This window comes from Rattus norvegicus, chromosome 17 (assembly GCF_021556685.1).
Source record: "Rattus norvegicus strain SHRSP/BbbUtx chromosome 17, alternate assembly SHRSP_T2T, whole genome shotgun sequence".
In the NCBI taxonomy this organism is placed as follows: Eukaryota; Metazoa; Chordata; class Mammalia; order Rodentia; family Muridae; genus Rattus; species Rattus norvegicus.
In genome coordinates, this window is record NC_141550.1 from 40,898,217 (window position 1) to 40,909,363 (window position 11,147).

The 11,147-nt window shown below is 45.7% G+C and overlaps 2 pseudogenes; both read left to right on the plus strand.

The window, feature by feature from the left end:
* Positions 1 to 1,588: 1,588 nt before the first annotated feature.
* On the plus strand, positions 1,589 to 1,698 carry LOC120098001 (small nucleolar RNA SNORA17; annotated as a pseudogene).
* Positions 1,699 to 5,852: 4,154 nt separating this feature from the next.
* Positions 5,853 to 8,881, plus strand: Ap1b1-ps1 (adaptor related protein complex 1 subunit beta 1, pseudogene 1; annotated as a pseudogene).
* Positions 8,882 to 11,147: the final 2,266 nt, after the last annotated feature.

Here is an 11,147-nt window from a genome sequence, read left to right on the forward strand (position 1 = left end):
AGCAACCAGCCGTAATTTTTTGGGATTCTTTTGCACATCAATGACTAGCAAACAACTCAAACGAAGGTTTCTCATGTCTATTATTGGCATTTTGTTACTTAGTGTTTGTCAGCCTACCTTCTTATACAACCCAGGACTACCTGCTCCAGGGAGGTACCATCCACAGTGAGCTGGGTCTATCAGCATCAATCCTACATTACAGAAATTTCCCACAGGCTTCCTACTGACTAATCTAGTAGATGAAGTCCCTCAGATGAGGTTTCCTTTGCCAAGGCAATTCTACCCTGTATTAACCAGCACAGGGTGTATGGTGTTCTGTATTGTAATGGCTCCTATAGACCTATGTGTCTGGATGCTTGGCTCATAGGAAGGGGCACTACTAGGAGGTGTGGTCTTATTGCAGGAAGTATGTCACTGTGGGGGCAGGCTTTGATGCCTCATATACTCAAGCTAGGCCTAGTTAAGGTTTTACTTCTGCAGCCTGCAGATGAAGACACAGAAGTCTCAGCCCCTTCTCCAGCACCATGTCAGCTTGCATGCTGCCGTGGTTCCCACCATGACAATAATGTACTAAGCCTCTGAAGTTGTAAGTCAGCCTCAGTTAAATGTTTTCTTTTATAAGAGTAGCTATGGTCATGGTGTCTCCTCACAGCAATAGAAACCCTAATGAAGATAGGATACTTTCTGCACAAAAGCATCCTCTTTACACAGGTTATCACCAAGGCAACATTCTCCAAGTGATGGTAGGCCTTCCCAGTAACTCAGTAAGCCCAGAAAACGATTCTTCCTTTTCCTACTGCTTGGTGTTAGGACGGATGGGCTATGACACACTGTTGGGCATTACCCAGAGTGATTCTCATGTCTGGAGAAGAGGGAAATGCCACTGTGGACCTGAACTTGACAAATGGCACACACGATTGGTTGTATTAGAAGATGAACAAAGGAAATGAAAGAAGAACCAAAGCTAGAAATGTCCATGGGAAGCCTTGTATAGTGGCTATGCATGTCTAACCCCAACACTCAGGACATAGAGGCAGAGGTATCAGGACCTGGATGCTAGTCGTGGCTTCATGAAGTCTGCTTCAAAACAAACAAAAGAAAGAGTCACAATTATTCAGAATATTAAGAATGTTTGGCCGCATATGATCATGCAAATTTGTGATCATGTCATTCAAGAGGAAGTGACAGAAAGATTGCTGTAAACTCAAAGCTGGCCTGAGCTACACAGTAAGTACAGGCCAATCAAGGCTACATAGTGAGGTCCTGCCTCCAGAAGCAAAAATAAAGTCAGGTGTAGTAACATATGTCTTTAATCTCATAACTTAGGAGGCAGAGGCAGAGGCAGAGGCAGAGGCAGAGGCAGAGGCAGAGGCAGAGGCAGAGGCAGAGGCAGAGGCAGAGGCAGAGGCAGAGGCAGAGGCAGAGGCAGAGGCAGAGGCAGAGGCAGAGGCAGAGGCAGAGGCAGAGGCAGAGGCAGAGGCAGAGGCAGTTAGGTTTATATTAGTTTCAGGCCAGCCTGATTGACATAGTAAGTTTCAAGCTAGCCATGGCTATAAAATGAGACCCTGCCTTAACATAAAAAAAATAACCTGCCCCTAGAGGTGTTGCAGGTGTCGCTGCTATATAATGTGTGTCAGTAGGTGGCAGAGAGGAGAGAGGTTGTCCTGTGAACAGCTGAAAGATTAGTAGCCTAAGATTCTCTGGGGGAAAAAATGGAGCCTGAGATGACAACCAGAGACTGACACCAAGGGACCTGGACAGGGAGTTGTCCTGAAACGACATCATTCCCATGCCTTGCAGACCTGGATGGGCTCCCGGGATTGAGAACAAGTTGGAAACTAGAAGAACCCCTCCTGGGACCTGATGTCCCAATGAGCCTGAGACAGATGACCCTTTCATGGGGGCACTCAGTTAGGCTGGGCTAGGAGCAAGCCAGAGATGACTAGTAGACCAACACTATAGGACCCAGTCAGGGATCTAGCCTGAGGTGACTACTGGTTTAGTGCACAGGCTGGAGTTGGGGAGCAGATTGTGCCTGAGATGACCCCTGTCCAGTGTAGTAATGCATGAGTGGGACATAGCACTCTTGAGACCACTCCTGAGACAATCCCAGACACTCAGAGACCCCAGGCACCACTAAGAGGAACAAGTAAGTAGTGGAAAAATGGAAAAGAAGGAGAAACAGGATGTAGCCACAAAAAAGAGGGGCAGAACTAGAGACTTGAGGGTAGTGAGTAGCTGGTGATGCCACCTGGGATCATGATGGGGTCCTGGCCTGTGCTGCCACTGGCAGTCACTTCTGTGTCTGTGGCCCCGCAGCAGGAGAGGTCTGTTACCACCAAAAGTCAGGCAGTTGTCTCTCATCTGGGCTGCTGCCCAGGGATATGTTGATGTCTGAGGGCTGTGCAGGACTGGTCTCACCCCTCACCTTAGCATCATGGGAGACCTGGCCTGGAGGCACAGAGAGCAGGAGAGATGACCCTGCCCCCAGCCAGCTACAGTACTCAGAAGACCTGGCCTGGCATGTTGTGGGAGTCATGGATGAGCCAATAGAGGATACAAGCTTGGGAGAACTTTCCTAAAGCCTCAGTTCACCTGACCAGGGAACTGGGGACCTCTGGTAAATCAGCCCTTATTTGCGACTTTTGTCATGCTTGGTAAGAAGTGCTATACATGCTCTTATATGCTAAAAGAAGATCATCTTACCCTATGCCCAAGAAAATAAGACAGAAAAACTGCAAAATAGTGCATGGAATATAGTATTTCACATGTATTCTCTAGACCCATGGTGCTCAAAGGGGTTCATATAGCCAAGCATACTAAGAAAAGATAGTTTCTACATGAGTTTGAGTGTGTCAGCCCCGCTGGAAGCTTGGTGTCTCCCATGGGAAGGAAGAGGATCCTTAGGGACTCTGTCTGTGGAAAGGAATGAATGTAGTTCTCTTGATACAGTTTGAATGTGAAAGGCCCCACAGACAGTCGTAGTTGACTTCATGGTCTCCAGCAAGTGGTGTTGTTTAGAGGAAGTCCTAGAAACTTTGGGAGGTGAACCTGGCTGGAAGCGCTAGGTAATAGAGGGGGCAAAATGGTTGCTAGGTCTTCATGTGGCTAATCGAATTTAAATGTAACCCACTAAAATTAAACTAAGGACTGGTAAGATGTTTCAGTTAGTTAATTGTTTGGCACTCAGGTATAAGGACCTGAATTCTGATCCCCAGATCCTATTAAAAGTTGAGTGTGGTGGACATCTGCAGCTCCAGTGCTGGCAGGCAGGGGTGCAGACAGACAGAACTCTTGAGTTCACTGGCCTGCCAGCCTAGCAGAAGGTAAAGTGAGAGACCCTGTCTCAAAAAGTAAGGCAGAGAGCAATAGAAAACACCTGGACACACACTTGTACACACACACACACACACACACACACACACACACACACATGCACACACACACGCACACGCCTACACACACCATTGAACTAGAAAGTCATGCTATCACTTACTAAGCATATGTAACACTAGGCTAACACCTAGGACGAGGGGTCATTTCCATCAGGGCAGAAATGTCTATTGGACAGCAATGACATAGATACACCCAAACATTCAGGATGCTAGTCTTTAGTGACAGGCTAGCAGAATAACATAAAAGTAAGATTGGTCCCCTTACTTTTCATGACATTTTAAACTATCTATATGAAGCCAAAAATTGTAGCTCACGCCTGTGATCCTAACACTCAGAGGTAGAGAAGGGAGGTCAGGACTTCAAGGCTATCTTTAGCTATACAATGAGTTTGAGGCCAGTCTGGGCCACTACGTAAGACCTTTTCTGAAAAACCAAAAACCCTACCTGATAAAAATAATACATCCCCCTCCCCCAACTGCCAACAGCCAAAATTCTAGATCTGGAGACCTGGCTGATACACCAGAAAGAGAATTACCTGAGGTAATTCCTAGAATCACATCTTGAAGACCTGCCTCACATCATGGAATCTGCCTTCGGCAATTTCCCACATGCCTCAGAGTCAGAAAAATAGCTATGACTAGAATGTATACGTCATAGCTAGCAAATGAGAACACCTCATGAAAAGAAGGCACTAGATCTGAAATTTCTGTCCTTTGAGGAGTAGAGTATGAGCCTGCATACTGAGCCCTGTTCTTTGGGGCCCCCTCACTCCAACAGCTGGGAATACCCTGCTGCCTGAAGTTGGTCAGGATTTCTCCCAAATCAGGGGAGGAATGAGAAAGCATTACATCCAGCAACCATGGGTTGACCAGAAGGAGACCCTAAGACTTCCATTCATATTTCAGCACAGCCTCCAAAGGATATCAGGAACAAATCTTAGGAAATTTTGCCATTGTCCTGTGGGGACAAGACTGTTGGAACCTTGTTTGAGTTAAGAGGGAACTAAAGGACCTCTATAGATATAGAGACAGATAAGAGAGCAATGGATTTTCCTGGGAAACAGAAACCCACTTTACAGGATTTTTGAGGAATTCTGAGTGTTTACTCCAGTCAGAGTCTGGCCTGAGCTAAGCCCAGATTGTTATTTTAGGGGTTGGGATCTAACATTTTTGACCTGCCTACTATGGGGTCTGGGAACCAAACTCTGGTCCTCTCCCAGGGCAACAAGCACTCCTATTTTCTCTCCAGCCCCTGGAATACTGTTATAAATGTGAAAATCTTTTAGTTGAAAAGAATGTTTTACCAAAGATAGTTTCTTAATCACAGTATTGAAGATGCTAAAAATCAGGGAAACTGGGTGAGAAGTATGTGGGACCTAAAATAGCATTCGTTACAATGACAAACTACCAAAGGCTGCATCATATATAAAAATGATTTTCTTTTGTTTTTTAAAGATTTATTTTTATTTATTTTATGTATATGAATACACTGTTGCTGTCTTCAGCACACCAGAAGAGGGTATCTGATCCCATTACAGATGGTTGTGAGCCACCATGGGGTTGCTAGGAATTGAACTCAGGACCTCTGGAAGAGCAGTCCATGCTCTTAACTACTGAGCCATCTCTCTAGCCCCTTTTCTTCTTCTTCTTCTTCTTCTTCTTCTTCTTCTTCTTCTTCTTCTTCTTCTTCTTCTTCTTCTTCTTCTTCTTCTTCTTCTCCTTCTTCTCTGTCTTCTTCTTCTCCTTCTCCTATTGCTTCCCCTTTTCCTCCTCCTTCTTCTAGTTATTGGTTTTAGAAATTAGTATGGCCCAATGAACGCTTTGTATTGCTCTGATAATAGCCCCTGACTGCATTATGTCATTGAAAACAGTCTGGTGCAGGAGTAAGAGTCAACAAGCTGAGACAGGAACAGAGTGAACAGAGAAGTTTCCATCTTGCTGGGTTTTGAGGGGTGGTGGTGGGAGGGGTGGTTTTAGTTTTGGTGTTCTCTCTCTCTCTCTCTCTCTCTCTCTCTCTCTCTCTCTCTTTCTCTCTCTCTCTTTTGTTCTCCCTCTCTCACTCTTCCTACAGTACTGGGAGTAGAACCCAGAACCTTGCACATGCTAGGGAAGTCACTGCCACTGAGCTACAGCCCAATTCTGTCTTGCTCTTTTAAAACCACCCCCTCAAAAGAACTAACTAGTGTCCCAAAGGCATGACTTCACTCTCTTCTGAAGGGAGTGTTGACTAAGGGCCTCTCACCAGGACCCACCTCTTAAAGAGCCTCCCTTATTTGAACTTTGACCTACCGAGGAAGCAAGGTTTCAGTACATGGAACTTCAGGATATAAATATTAATCATCCTGATACACACACACACACACACACACACACACACACGCGCGCGCAGATAGAGAGACTGACTTGTTTATAACAGGAACTCTCTTTACAATGTTAAGAAATTATGTTTAGATCTTTGTCCCTGGCAAATTGGGTTTTGCGCAGTGTCTTAGATCTAGAGAGAATCGTGATGGGCAGGAAACCATTACACCACCTTCCCGGCTGTGCTCTCTGACTGCCACCGCCATCCCACCCTTGCCTCTGGTTCATGCTGAAGATCCAGAATCATGACTGACTCCAAGTACTTCACAACCAATAAGAAGGGAGAAATCTTTGAATTAAAAGCTGAACTCAACAATGAAAAGAAAGAAAAGAGGAAGAAGGCTGTGAAGAGAGTGATTGCTATGATTGTGGGGAAGGATCTGAGCTCTCTCTTCCCAGATGTGGTGAACTTTATGCAGACTGACAACCTGGACCTAAAGAAGCTTGTGTACCTCTATCTGATGAACTATGCCAAGGGTCAGTCAGACATGGCCATCATAGCTGTTAACAGCTTTGTGAAGGATTGTGAAGATCCCAATCCTTTGATTTGAGCCTTGGGAGTTAGAACCATGGGATGCATCCGGGTGGACAAGATTACAGAGTATCTCTGTGAACCCCTCTGCAAGTGCTTGAAGGATGAAGACCCCTATGTTCAGAAAACAGCAGCAGTATGCGTGGCAAAACTCCATGATATCAATGCCCAGATGGTGGAAGATCAGGGACTTCTGGATTCTCTGCGGGATCTCATAGCAGATTCAAACCCAATGGTTGTGGCTAATGCTGTAGCAGCATTGTCTGAGATCAGTGAGTCTCACCCAAACAGCAACTTACTTGATGTGAACCCTCAGAATATCAATAAGCTGCTCACAGCCCTGAATGAGTGCACCGAGTGGGGCCAGATTTTCATCTTGGACTGCCTGTCTAATTACAACCCTAAAGATGACCGGGAAGCTCAGAGCATCTGTGAGCGAGTGACGCCTCGCCTCTCTCATGCCAATTCTGCAGTGGTGCTTTCAGCAGTAAAAGTTCTAATGAAGTTTCTAGAATGGTTACCCAAGGATCTGACTACTACAATATGCTGCTAAAGAAGTTAGCGCCTCCACTTGTCACTGTGCTCTCTGGGGAGCCAGAAGTGCAGTATGTTGCCCTGAGGAACATCAACCTAATTGTCCAGAAAAGGCCTGAAATCTTGAAGCAGGAAATCAAGGTCTTCTTTGTGAAGTACAATGATCCTATCTATATTAAACTAGAGAAGTTAGACATCATGATTCGTCTTTCATCCCAAGCCAACATTGCTCAGGTTCTGGCAGAACTGAAGGAATATGCCACTGAAGTTGATGTGGACTTTGTTCGCAAAGCTGTGAGGGCCATTGGACGGTGTGCCATCAAAGTGGAGCAGACAGCAGAACGCTGTGTAAGCACACTGCTCGATCTAATCCAGACCAAAGTAAATTATGTGGTTCAAGAGGCAATTGTGGTCATCAGGGACATCTTCCGAAAATACCCCAACAAGTATGAGAGCATTATCGCCACGCTGTGTGAGAACTTGGACTCCTTGGATGAACCCGATGCCCGAGCGGCTATGATTTGGATTGTAGGAGAGTATGCTGAAAGAATTGATAACACCGATGAGTTACTAGAGAGCTTCCTGGAAGGTTTTCACGATGACAGCACCCAGGTGCAGCTCATGCTGCTTACCGCCATAGTGAAACTGTTTCTCAAGAAGCCATCAGGAACACAGGAGCTGGTCCAACAGGTCTTGAGCTTGACCACACAGGATTCTGATAATCCTGACCTTCGAGATCGGGGTTATATTTATTGGCGCCTTCTTTCAACTGACCCTGTGACAGCCAAAGAAGTAGTGTTGTCTGAGAAGCCATTGATCTCTGAGGAAACAGACCTCATTGAACCTACCCTCCTGGATGAGCTCATCTGCCATATTGGTTCTTTGGCCTCCGTGTACCATAAACCTCCAAATGGTTTTGTGGAAGGGAGCCATGGCATTCATCGCAAACACTTGCCAATTCACCATGGGAGCACTGATGCGGGTGATAGCCCTGTTGGCACCACCACTGCAACCAACCTGGAACAGCCTCAGGTCATCCCCTCTCAAGGTGACCTTCTGGGGGATCTTTTAAATCTTGACCTGGGTCCCCCAGTGAATGTCCTGCAAGTGTCCTCCATGCAGATGGGAGCAATGGATCTTTTAGGAGGACGACTGGATAGCCTGCTTGGCAGTGACCTTGGCGGGGGCATTGGAGGAAGTCCGGCAGTAGGACAGTCCTTCATCCCGTCATCAGTGCCTGCAACCTTCGCTCCTTCACCTACTCCTGCTGTGGTCAGCAGTGGTCTGAATGACCTGTTTGAGCTTTCCACTGGGATAAGCATGGTACCTGGCGGACATGTGGCTCCTACGGCGGTCTGGCTACCTGCTCTTAAGGCTAAAGGCTTGGAGATTTCGGGGACGTTTACTCACCTCCAAGGGCACATCTATATGGAAATGAACTTCACCAACAAAGCCCTGCAGCACATGACGGATTTTGCCATCCAGTTTAACAAGAATAGCTTCGGTGTCATCCTGAGCACTCCCTTGGCCATACATACTCCACTGATGTCAAACCAGAGCATTGATGTGTCTCTGCCTCTCAACACCTTGGGCCCATGAAGATGGAACCTCTGAATAACTTGCAGGTGTCTGTTAAAAACAATATTGATGTCTTCTACTTCAGCTGCCTCATCCCACTCAATGTGCTTTTTGTAGAAAATGGCAAAATGGAACGCCAGGTCTTCCTTGCGATGTGGAAGGATATTCCCAATGAAAATGAGTTCCAATTTCAGATTAAGGAGTGTCATTTAAATGCTGACACAGTTTCCAGCAAGTTGCAAAACGACAGTGTTTACACTATCGCCAGGAGGAATGTGGAAGGGCGGGACATGCTGTACCAGTCCCTGAAGCTCACTAATGGCATTTGGATTTTGGCAGAGCTGCGGATCCAGCCAGGAAACCCCAATTATACGCTGTTGCTCAAGTGTAGAGCCCCTGAAGTCTCTCAGTACATCTATCAGGTCTACGACAGCATTTTGAAAAACTAATAAATGGGTCCAGTCAGCCTGTAATTAGTGCAAAAAAAAGAAATTATTTTTAAAGACTTATTAAAGACAGAAAATGAGTGTGATGTTGACCCTGACAACGATGACTGTAACAGAGACCCAGCTTAGCTGTCTTTCCCAGCTTCTTGGCAAATAGTGAATGTCTGAAGTCATTGGTCATTTGTGGTACTGAATCCTTGCACAACTTGGGGTCCTGAACCCTGACTAGGGGTAATGAAAGAATGAAGAAATGACAGGCACAAAAAACACAGAGAAGCTGGGGTTGGGTGCTCTGAGCTCGCTGATGGAAAAGCCATAGCATCTGAAAAGTTTAGCCTGTTTATTATATACAGGGGTGGGATTATTGAATACAGATTAACAAGGGGCATAGTTACTATATACAGCTGAACAAGGGGACAGGCTAAGCTAATTACAGTAGGAGTGTCTTTATAGAGGAACATTCTACTGCCTGTAAACAGTGTGGGTAGGTGGACATTTTCTGCACACACTGTCAAGATTCGGAAGGCTCTGCCGTCCCTCTGAGCCTCACCTGGAAAGCTTTGTCAACCTCCACGAATCCAAGATTACTTCTGTCATCATCCCTCAGAATGGAGGTTTTATGCTAGTTATCTCTCCCCAGGAGAAAAAGAGGGCCTTTGACATGTGGTCTCTATTTTATTCTGCATGCTGACGCATCACTCTGCTTCTCCAAGCCCCCAGCCTCATACTTCAGACCCAGCCCTTCCCTCCAGCCCTGGAGAAACTATTTCCATATAGTCATAAAACCGAGGCCATTTCCAACCTATTTGCCTATGTCTGAGATTTTTCTTGAAATGCATTTCCCTTATTTAATGTCTTTGCAAGGCCCTGTGCATATAAAGAAAGACAAACCTTTGGCCTCATCCATCACCCTTATTGGAACTATCCCTCATAAGCAGAAGGTTTGTAAACTGTGCTCATCATCCTTATTTCAAAAAGAGGTTTTTTTTTTTTTTTAATTGGACAGTGAGTTTTGGACCCTTTTCAAACTCCCTGTTAAAAAGTATGCAGTTGCAGTAAGCAAGAGAGCATCTGTGTGGGAATTCTCACAGGTGCTTCTCGTTGTGGGGTATGGACCAGAGAAGACTTCTTAAACATGGGTTTAAGCCAATAGAAAGTCTTTATTTGGCTGCGCAACTATACTGGGTATTCTTTCTCTGGGTCAGTTCTTAAGCACAAAACTCATGTTCTGGGTTGATATACTTCAGTTAACAAGAACAATTAACCAGAAGCAGAACTACAGAAGCCAAAACTCAAGATGGTTAGTACATTTAGACTTTCCCAGAACTGTGGTCTTGATGTATTAGGCCTTTGTTTCAGTTCTAGCAGCTTGAATGATACTTACACCATGGAGACTGTTGAGTCCTGGGCCTGTTACACCTCTAGTACTAAGGCTTTAATTGCATTTTCCCTTTTGGGCTAGAGACGATCACAACCTGAGTTTTCCATCTCAGAAAGGAAAACACAAGATGCAGCTTTCTTCTAGTGGAGATATCAGGAGCTCCTCCTGCAGGTGGACTGATCTTCCTTTTCCTAACCGTTTCCAATGGTTTAGCAAAACCATTGCTTATTTGGAAACAGTCAATGTGACACAAAGAATCCACGGACACAAGAATTTCCGCTAGTTGGAGGCAGGAACCCAGGCCTGCGATCCCAGCACTCTGGAGACTGAGAAAGGAAGGTCGCCTCAACACCAAGGCCAACCTGGACTCCAGAGTGAGACCCGTTTCCAAACAAATGAACCAGAACACTTGTTTAATATACTAATCACGTGTGCTCGTGTCTTCCAATGCAACACTCAATCTAGAAGTGCAGCCTATGTTAAAAAGCCTTACGATAAGGCAGTAGTCCTTAAGCAAGCTCACGGTCACACTCTTCTGCCCCATCATTTGGAAACATTAGATACATACACTATGGTTGCTTCTCGTGTGGAAGCTAAACTCATTGATCTAAAGGACAGAGTAGAGTCTGGGTTATTTGTGGGTCTGAAAGGAAGAGGGCGGAAGATGGGAGAAGAGAGTCCTGATGACAGCTTCGGTCCCTCTCACGCTTGTGCAGCTTGCTGGTCTATTGTTAAACCCTAGAGCAGCCTTTGCTGTAAAACCTCAGCTACAGATAGCAGAAGGTCCTAACCCTGGGACAACAGAATGTAACTGACAGAGCCACAAGATCAGACACGGGACCTTGAGCATTTCCTAAGGCTCAGATATGATGGAGACAAGTTTCAGCTGATCTTGGTTGGCTGTGTCTCCTGACAGTCAG